General features: G+C 36.2%; 1 long non-coding RNA gene across 3 annotated transcripts; it reads right to left on the bottom strand.

Annotated features, from left to right (window-relative positions):
- Nucleotides 1–1,686: 1,686 nt before the first annotated feature.
- Nucleotides 1,687–10,422, bottom strand: LOC136235075 (uncharacterized). 3 transcript variants are annotated; one of them, XR_010691637.1, is made up of 4 exons: nt 10,233–10,422; nt 2,662–2,989; nt 2,442–2,519; nt 1,687–1,935 (listed from the first exon to the last, which is right to left on the bottom strand). It is a non-coding gene; the product is annotated as an uncharacterized lncRNA (long non-coding RNA). The 3 variants fall into 3 exon arrangements; XR_010691636.1 differs by lacking the exon at nt 10,233–10,422 and adding an exon at nt 3,591–8,638; XR_010691635.1 differs by lacking the exon at nt 10,233–10,422 and having other exon boundaries at nt 2,662–3,577.
- Nucleotides 10,423–10,489: the final 67 nt, after the last annotated feature.

The following is a 10,489-nucleotide window of genomic DNA, read 5'->3' as shown; positions in this document are numbered from 1 at the left end:
CCATACACATAGGTAACATTCACAAAGAGTGAGATAAAAAAACATGAGGATATATAATATACATCGCATGGATATAAGTCCACGTACTACTTTATTGGGCATCATGTTTTGAATATTTTATAGGGAAAAATGAGGATATATAATATACATCAAAATTAGGTTGTATTTTACCTCAAAAAAGAGTATTACAATCTTATGTTGTCTTCTGAAATAAAAAAACTAAACATACTATATATAGTTTGGTTTTTATTTCAGATATAAGTTATCATTTAAATGTCTATATGTCATATTTGACACTTTTAGCATGGTGTAATTTAATTTAATTTGACAAATTTTCTACTAAATCAAATCCAACATTGTTGGATTAGAACAACCTTATATAAGTTATTAGTTTTAAGGATAACAACTTACATTACCGAGCTTAGTAGCATAAGCTTGTGACCCAAGTGGAGGCAACAAAGTGATGGAACATTACTATGGCTCAAAAGTTTGGGCTCGATGCAGCTAACATCTGCCCATTCCAAGCTAAGAGTTTAATCATGTTGTTTTGACTAAGGTTGAGATGGCTTGGTTCCTAGAGTGGAGGGCACAGCGTTAGGCTGGTTTAACAGAGCAGCGACAACCTCCCGCTCTCAGCAATGGAAGGATTACAAGCTGGTGCTACCCGAGCCCACATGGTCTAATGAGCCAAGCTACTGAACCATCACTTTTTTGTTGATCCATTTGAGAAATATTCATCAGGCACAGATCAGTTAACAATTGAGTTACACAAAATTCTATTTAATCCAATAGGATCAACAAACAACACCATGAATTCATATTAACTAATGTGATAATGTTATATATTCCTAATTTCAATTGGAAAATTGGAAATTATAAACATAGATGAAGTAGGATTTCTTTTAAGATTTAAAGACTAAAAGGTTCCATGTCCAAAGAACTCATTTTACTTCTTTGACTCTATTTCTCCAAAAGCCCATTCATTTTCAATTGCTAAATTAAAATCTTTTAAATCCCATAATTAGTACGACTCATTTTTTTTACAACAATCAATTAATTAATTACTTGCTCAATTAACTTTTTTTTTTTTTTTTTGTAAAAAATTGGAATTAGCAGCATTGGCTATCAGCACTACAAGAAAAAGGGGATTTAATGACAGGAAAACCCATCATTAAAAGTTTTTAATGAGCGGAATATTCCCCTTGAGGAGGCCCTTCTTACTAAAAGTATTAATGAGCGGAATAATTCCGCTCATTATAAACTTACAATGAGTAGACATTTACCCTTATTAAAAGTATTTATAATGATAAAAAATACACTCATTAAAAATATTTACAATGATTGAATATACGCTCATTAAAATATTTACAATGATTAAAAAGCCTATCATTAAAAGTTATTTATAATGATTAAAAATCTCTAATTTAAAATATTTAAAATGATTTGGATTGAAGGGAGCACCTCTATATTAGGTATATTCAACTCTCAAATAAATTAAAATATCTTAAATAATTAAAAAACAAAGTTAAAAAGAAGTAATAAGTCCCCACAACGACGATTGGGAGGGGTTTAAATACCGTAATCCTTGGACCCGCCCCGAATCTGGATTAGTCGACCAATGTGGTTCGGAGTACCGGATGGTTTAACAAAAAAAAAAGAAGTAATAAGTTACAAGATAGAGAAATATACCACAAGACAACAATGCAATACTAGAAGTATTAAAAGAAGAAAAATATTAGGGTGTTGAAAGAATTTCCGCATCATGTTTGCTAAGTCTAGAATGAAAAAAAAAATGAAATAAACTCTCCAAAAATAACTGTCAATAATTGTCAGTCATATACCAATGACAAAGTTCAATCCTAAAAGTAGCTAATCTAGGAGCAAGTTGTTCAATGGATAAAGCATACTCTTATTGGGCATCAGACATGTCAAAATCTGCATAAGAAATGAGAAAAGGAGAATATGTCAAAATCTGCATAAGAAATGAGAAAAGGAGAATAAAAAAGGATTTGATATGCAACCGATCAAAAACAATTATACAAGTATTAAAAGAATATAGATCTTGTAAATACAAGAATATGCACATGGGTACATTTACCTTCACTCCCTTTCAGCAATAGATTGTTCTAAAATATAAGCAATATCAGTTGTAGCAGGAGAAACAATATAATATAACCGAAATGTTGCGTGAGAGGTTATAGCAAGGGAAATAATCATTGATGAGAAGTGAATAGCTTAAATACAGAGCCTAATTAATGCAAGTGAATTATCTTTTATATCATAATTTAAGCATCAGCAGGAATGTATCTAAGGAGGCACCAAAAGCATCAGTAGCAATGTAGCTAAGAAGCTAACCAATTAATGCATTCTATCATCATGTACTCAGACTGCCATAATAATTCAAAAAATTGATCTCAAATCCAAGATGAAGAAGGACAAACCATTTCCTATGCCACAAGCATCCCAGCCAACTCCTCTAACTTTTTGAACATTGCTCATGGCAGTCTGTAACCAGCACACTGTAAAGTTTATAGGCCAAACGAAATGAGTTAATACTACTAAAGTTAGAAGCAACCATCACTGTACGACAACAATAGGAGCCAAAAATTCTATCTGATCAAAAGAAAAATATATGAACTTAATTTGTATAGAAAAACATACCTGCAAGGTGGCAGTAACATTATATTTTGGAAGCTTCCTGTTAATGAAAGATCATAATAAAAATTCTAAGTACAAAAACAATAAAGCTTGCTGCAGAGTGCTCTATCAGGCCACCAACAGTGGCCAAATATCTGCTTAGACAGGCAGCAGCAGAATCAATTAGAATGAAAATTGTCAATATGAAATAGAAAAGTAGATGTAGAGCGAAGATAAAACGTCTCTATGTCACTATAGGGATAGGCCTATGGATTCTCTTGTAGAAAAAATCAACTGGCATCACATAAGAGGTAACCAAGTCTAAACAGAGTGGTTCAGCATTAAAAGGTTCCTGCACGAGACTTCAGCAAAAAAGTATATCAATCGCTAATACAGGAAAAGCTAGATAACTGAAAAGTTGCCGTTTTCACTGATAATCAAAGCAATGCATGGAAACTGCAGAGAAAGTAAAATAAAATAGATAGACACTTCAATTGCCCCACATAACATTATCTTTCAGTTAATCTCAGTAAAAGAAAAGGAAATAAAAAAAATATTGAAAACCAACATATCCTGATTTATTTATTTCTGCTAGAATTGAGTATTATGATTCTTAAAACTTCATTGACGCAAATAAAGGCAACACAATCAGCTTAGAAAACCCAGGTAGGTGCAATGGCCATTTTATTTGGAGTAGATAACAAGGATAGTAGGTAATGACTCTTGCCAAAGACTCCCCAAACAAGCACAATAACAGAAGAAAAAATGTATATATAGTTCCATGAGTTTTAATGCACAAGACTATAATTCAATTAAAGATGCTAGGTGTTTGAGTGCATTTAGAAACGGGATTAGTTCAAGAAATTTCAGGCCCAAGATGATCAGTAAGTATATTCAGTTTGAGGTTTCCATAAACACAGATTTGCTAAAATGAAATAAGTTCAAGAAATTACCAGCCCAGAACCTTCACCTCCACATAGCAGAAGACGTGGCCTGTACTCAAGAGGTATTGCAGACCCGTAGGAAAGCATGGAAACCTTGGTAAACTATGATGACATTCCAATGGGGGAGAAAATATAAGAGATGCAATTCATGGCTATCTGCAGATGTCTTTGCAGACATGGTGCAACTACTAAAGACAATGGCCTAGAGTGCACGACAGCACCCCTGTGAGCAGCAGGGGTAATCGTGGACATGGCATCAATAAAATGATATTTCTCAACCTTGACTGTGTCCACATCAATGAGGAACTTATCATCGCTTGTGTAAACTTGAGGATATTTCTCACGAAAAGCAAGGATGGCTGCTTCAGTGCATAGAGCCTTCAAATCAGCACCACAATATCCAACACAACTGGTTGCAAGTTCCAATTTTAGTTCTTTAGAAGGAGGGTGTTTCCACTTCCGAGTATGTATATCTAGTATCTCAGCTCGTGCTTCACAACCAGGCAAAGGAAAGTTGAACTTGTTCAAAATATTAAACTTAAATTTTTAATTTAAAAAAAAAAAAAAAAAAATCAAAGTGCATCACGTGAATGCATTCAAAGGTGGAGCAAAAGTCTTAGTCAAAATTTTTTTAAATAATTAAGCATGGAAGTAATAAATGTGTATGTGTACACATATATCAATATTTGACTTTTATTTATTCCAAAAAATATATATATGAGTGGTGTGATTGAATAAAAAGTTGAGTTTGTAATAGTATATCCGTAATTTAAGAAATATTAATATTAGTCTTTATCTTTCTTAAATTCTTATCTCTAACAAAGTGGTATCAGAGCCACGTTACGAGAGTTAGTCTTCCGCAAAACAAACCCTACAAAAATGTCAGACGGTCTCAAACTTCCTTATCAATACCCTCAGCTCACCAAAACCAATTATTCAAGTTGGTGTATTCGAATGAAGGCGTTACTCGGATGTCTAGATGTCTGGGATATAGTCGAAAAAGGCTACGTAGTCCCAGGTAACGAGGCAGCGTTGACACAGATAGAAAAAGATACTCTGCAGAAAAATCGCAAAAGCGATCAAAAGGCGCTTACTCTCATCCATCAAGGTTTGGATGAATTAATGTTCGAGAAAGTAGCCGAAGCTACGACCGCCAAACAAGCGTGGGAAATCCTACGAGTTTCTCTTCAAGGGGAGGAGAAAGTTAAAAAAGTTCGTTTGCAGATGCTGAGAGGAGAATTTGAGATGATGAGGATGAAAGAGACGGAAGCAATTAGTGATTACTCATCCCGAGTAAAATCTGTCGTAAATCAGATGCGGCAGTATGGAGAAAAAATTGAAGAGTCCAGAATTGTTGAAAAAATTCTGCGATCACTACTACCAAAATTTGATTACGTAGTGGTGGCTATGGAGGAGTCCAGGGACATCAGTGAAATGTCCGTTGATGAAGTTGTAGGGTCACTACAAGCACGAGAGGAGCGGTTTGAGAAACGAAGAGAAGATTCCGCAGAACAAGTCTTAGCAACAAAGGCTGTGTTTAAAAATGACGAAAGTAGTCAGTCCGGCAGAGGACGCGGAAGAGGTCGAGGAGGAAATGGTAGAGGAAGAGGACGTGGCAGAAATCAAGGCAGAAATGAAAACGGCAACAACAACAATGACAGAAGCACTCAATTCACTAGAGGCAGAGGAAGAGGCCGAGGACGCGGTCAAGGAAGAGGAAACTGGAGGCCGAATGAAGGACGCGACAAATCCAACATTCAATGTTATAATTGCTCTAAGTACGGTCACTACGCGGTGGAATGTTGGAGTCCGCCTAAAGAGGTAGAGGAGACTGCCAATAATATTCAAGATGAGGAAGTAACTGGCACAGTGTTACTTACCTATGAAGGTGAAGAAAATCACGAAAATAATATATGGTATCTTGAAAATGCGGCAAGTAACCATATGTGTGGTGACAAGAAGATGTTCGTGGAGCTCTATGAATCCGTTCGCGGTAATGTTGTATTTGGAGATTCCTCTAAGGTTCCTATTACAGGCAAAGGAACCATTCTTATTCGGCTTAAAAATGGCGCTCACCAGTTTATTGATAATGTTTATTATGTCCCCAACATGAAAAGCAATATTTTGAGTTTGGGACAGTTACTGGAGAAAAATTATGAAGTTCATATGGTGGACCGGAAACTACTCCTGTTGAATGAGAAAAAGGAGCTGATTGCACGAGTACCCATGGCGAGAAACAGAATGTTCACAATTAACATTCAAACGGACGTGGCCAAATGTTTGAAAGCTTGTGTGCATAGTCCCCCATGGCTTTGGCATTTACGGTATGGACATCTCAATTTTGGAGGATTGAAGCAGTTGGGACAGAAGCAGATGGTAAACGGATTGCCTCACATTGACCAGCCTCATCAACCAGTTTTCCAAAGGAGTCCATGTCAAGAGCAAAGGCACCACTTGAGCTAATTCACACAGACGTGTGTGGACCGATCACTCCACAGTCCCTGGGAAAAAATAAATATTTTCTACTTTTCATTGATGATTATAGTAGAAAAACTTGGGTGTATTTTTTGAAGGAAAAAACAGAAGTATTTGAGACATTAAAAGAATTCAAAGTCCAAGTGGAGAAAGAAAGTGGTCATTTTATTAAGGCACTCAGATCAGACAGAGGCGGTGAATACATGTCCATCTCTTTCAAGCAATTTTGTGAAGATCATGGAATCCGTCATTTCCTTTCAGTCCCCAGATCACCTCAGCAAAATGGCGTAGTAGAAAGAAAGAACAGAACGGTGCTCAACATGGTGAGGAGCATGTTAAAAAGCAAAAATTTACCGAAGGAGTTATGGGCCGAAGCAGTAGACTGTGCTGTCTACCTGTTGAATAGATCGCCAACTGTTAGTGTTTGGGATCAAACTCCACAAGAAGCATGGAGTGGAATAAAACCCGGTATTTCTCATTTGCGTGTTTTTGGCATTGTTGCTCATGTCCATGTACCGGATGAAGAACGCAAGAAGCTAAATGATAAAAGCAAGAAATATTTGTTTGTGGGCTATTCAGAACATTCCAAAGGGTACAAAATGTTCGATCCGCAGACTCAGAAAATTGTAATCAGTAGAGATGTCACCATTGATGAAGAAGCAGTTTGGGACTGGACCGGTAAAAAAGAAAACAACTACAGTTTTTATCCTTTCATGGATGAAGACAATGATCATGAAGAACCAGTCACAGTCGCAACCACAACACCATCAACCAGTTCGACATCAGCAAGCTCATCCAGTTCGAGTTCGTCCTCGAGTGATGGAGACAGTTCAGATGAACATCCACCCGGAAAGCCGAAAAAATTCATACCTATTAAAGATCTCTATGATGTAACAAGAAATCTCGATGATGAATTAACTCTTTATTGTCATTTTGTTAATGATGAACCAATAGATCCAGAAGAAGCAATGAAGGATGAAAAATGGAGACAAACCATGGAAGAGGAGATTCATTCGATCGAGAAAAATAAAACATGGGAGCTGACATCACTTCCGGCCGGTCAAAAACCCATTGGAGTTAAATGGGTGTTCAAAGCAAAGAAAGATGCAAACGGTGAAATTGTCCGACATAAAGCAAGATTGGTGGCAAAAGGGTTCAGTCAACGACCCGGAATTGACTACAATGAAGTTTTTGCTCCTGTTGCCAGAATGGAGAGCATCAGACTGATAATTTCTGTAGCTGCTCAACACGGGTGGAGAATCCATCAAATGGACGTGAAATCCGCATTTCTCAACGGATATCTAGAAGAAGAAATTTATATCCAGCAACCACCTGGGTATATTGTGAAAGATCAAGAAAATAAAGTGCTAAAATTGAAAAAGGCACTTTATGGTCTTAAGCAAGCATCACGAGCCTGGAACAGTCGCATTGACAAATATTTTCAAGAAAATGGTTTTGTCAAATGCCCATATGAATATGCCCTATATGCAAAGGTGAAAAATGGCGATATGTTACTTGTTTGTTTGTATGTGGATGATCTCATTTTTACAGGGAACAATCCTAAGATGTTTGAGGAGTTCAAGAAGACAATGGCTCGTGAGTTTGAGATGACTGGCATTGGTTTAATGTCATATTATCTTGGCATTTAAGTGAAGCAGAATGACGACGGAATTTTTATTTCTCAAAGTGGTTTTGCAAAGGAGATCTTAAAGAAGTTTAAGATGGAAAATTGTAATTCCGTCAGCACGCCAGTCGAATGTGGAATCAAGTTAGCAAAAGATGAAGGTGGAGACAGAGTCAACCCGACATTATTCCGAAGCTTGGTTGGAAGTCTCAGATATTTGACGTGTACGAGACCAGATATTCTTTATGCAGTCGGCTTAGTAAGTCGATACATGGAAGCCCCAACGGTACCACATTTGAACGCAGCAAAAAGAATTCTCCGTTATGTTAAAGGTACAACTAATTTGAGTTTACTTTATTCAAAATCTGATGATTTCAAATTAGTTGGGTACAGTGATAGTGACTGGGCCGGTGACAAGGATGACCGAAAAAGTACAACTGGTTTCGTATTTTTTCTGGGTGATACTGCATTCACATGGAGTTCAAAAAAGCAACCGATCGTGACGTTATCTACCTGTGAAGCTGAATATGTCGCTGCAACATCTTGTGTGTGTCATGCGATTTGGCTTCGGAAATTGCTAGAAGAATTTCAGATGACTGAAAATGATCCGACAGAGATTTTTATTGATAATAAATCTGCATTGGCAGTAGCGAAAAATTCAGTGTTTCATGATCGAAGTACGCACATTGATACGAGGTACCATTTTATTTGGGAGTGCATTGAACAAAACGAGGTGATACTGAAGTACGTGAAGACACAAGACCAGATTGCAGATATCTTTACGAAACCGTTAAAGTACGATATGTTCAGTCATTTGAGAGATCAACTAGGAGTTACGGAAAATTAAGTTTAAGGGGGCATGTTCAAAATATTAAACTTAAATTTTTAATTTAAAAAAAAAAAAAAAAAAAAAAAATCAAAGTGCATCACGTGAATGCATTCAAAGGTGGAGCAAAAGTCTTAGTCAAAATTTTTTTAAATAATTAAGCATGGAAGTAATAAATGTGTATGTGTACACATATATCAATATTTGACTTTTATGTATTCCAAAAAATATATATATGAGTGGTGTGATTGAATAAAAAGTTGAGTTTGTAATAGTATATCAGTAATTTAAGAAATATTAATATTAGTCTTTATCTTTCTTAAATTCTTATCTCTAACAGAACTCACGATCAAACGGACCAGGACGACGCAATGCTCCATCAATAGCGCCAACTCTGTTGGTTGCTCCAATCAAACCTACTTATAAAGTTTTCTTCACCATCCAAGTGAAACAATAACCAAGGAAACTCGGGGGAAAGGAATTAGTGAATTAATAAACACCTTCAAACATTAGCCAAGTATCAACTAAAAAAGAAAAAGAAAAGGCAAGAGGCAGTGGCATATAAATATAAGTGAATAATCATAAGGAATCATTAATAGAAATGTAGCTAATTAGGAAAAGAAGCAAGCATTGGCATTGATTTTGAGGGAAGGATGCCGCAGCAGTTCCCGAGCATAATCCGATGGCCCATGAATTCCAGTCATTGTGAAAGGAGGATTCTGTAGAGTATGCAGAGGTCGGAGTAAAAGAAAAAGGAAGAAAGTGAAAGAGTTACAACACAGAAAAGAAAAGAAGCCAAATCACTGAGAATGAACTCCAAACAATCAACACTTCCCAAAGAAACTTAGACAACGAAGGACAAGAGACTCAAACCAAAAAGGAAAATCATGAAATTGAAGGAACTCCAACTTCCACAATAACCCAAAGAAGATAAAACTTGTGGCATGCTTTTTAACAATAGAATACCATATCAAGTGTCTATCTGGAGAATTGGTTGAGCAAGTGAAACACAAAAAGCATGAATTTAAAAACGAATGGGTTGTGCTTTAAATAGAAAACACAAAAATCATGACTTTAATAATGCAACACAATAACACAGTAACATTTAAGCCAAGAAAAGTCTCAAAGCATGTACGCACTTTTGGTATTTACCAATTATAAATCAAATATACCTTAATTTTATTACGAAAAGTCTAACCAAGAGAATTAATAATTATTCTTGGATTTCTCTGGCTTAAGCAGTTTACTCATCTCAATTGAATGAGGGTATTCCCCACCAAACAGGGTAAACCCTGTTTCGAAACAGAGATAGAGGCCAAGAAAGAGGGATATAGAGGCCAAGAAAGAGGGGTTTCATCGTTATAAATTTAATTAGCAGGTCCAAGATAACAAAGAGGCATTTCCATCATTTTAAAACTTAATCATCTCCTAATTGCAAACATTGAGTTGTCTACAATAATCAAACCAAATTACAATCATCAACAGAAATTCAACTGAAATTCAATTCAATAGAAATTACAATCATCAGCAACACAATACATCAGACGCCTCTTCCAAAGGATTCCTAACCAAGTAGACCAAGATTGGAAAGTAATAGCATAAATATGGACGAACAGAAATCGTAAAATCAGAAATCACAACGGAAGTTACAAAAATCGTAAACTCACAAATCGCAACAGAAGTTATAGAGTTATAAATAAATCAGTGGAGAGAGAGACTAACGGACCGAAGATTGCTGGTGACCGACGTTGGACGAACGGATGGAAATTACTCGAACCAGCAGCTTCTTGACAAAGCGCTGCCATGACCGATTGAACTACAATCCCAGGGAAGGAGAGGTGTCGACCAGTTCTAAGCTTGATTGAACTGGGATAGTGAGTTAGGGTTCCTAAGAGAGAAAGATAATGGGTTTCTGAGTTAGGGTACTGAAAGAAAACAATGCGATTAAGGGTTGTTGTTTATTTTATTTTAATGGGTTAATAC

Source organism: Euphorbia lathyris, chromosome 7 (assembly GCF_963576675.1).
Source record: "Euphorbia lathyris chromosome 7, ddEupLath1.1, whole genome shotgun sequence".
In the NCBI taxonomy this organism is placed as follows: Eukaryota; Viridiplantae; Streptophyta; class Magnoliopsida; order Malpighiales; family Euphorbiaceae; genus Euphorbia; species Euphorbia lathyris.
The sequence above is the reverse complement of the archived record's forward strand: the minus strand, read 5'-3'. Positions and strand labels throughout refer to the sequence as shown.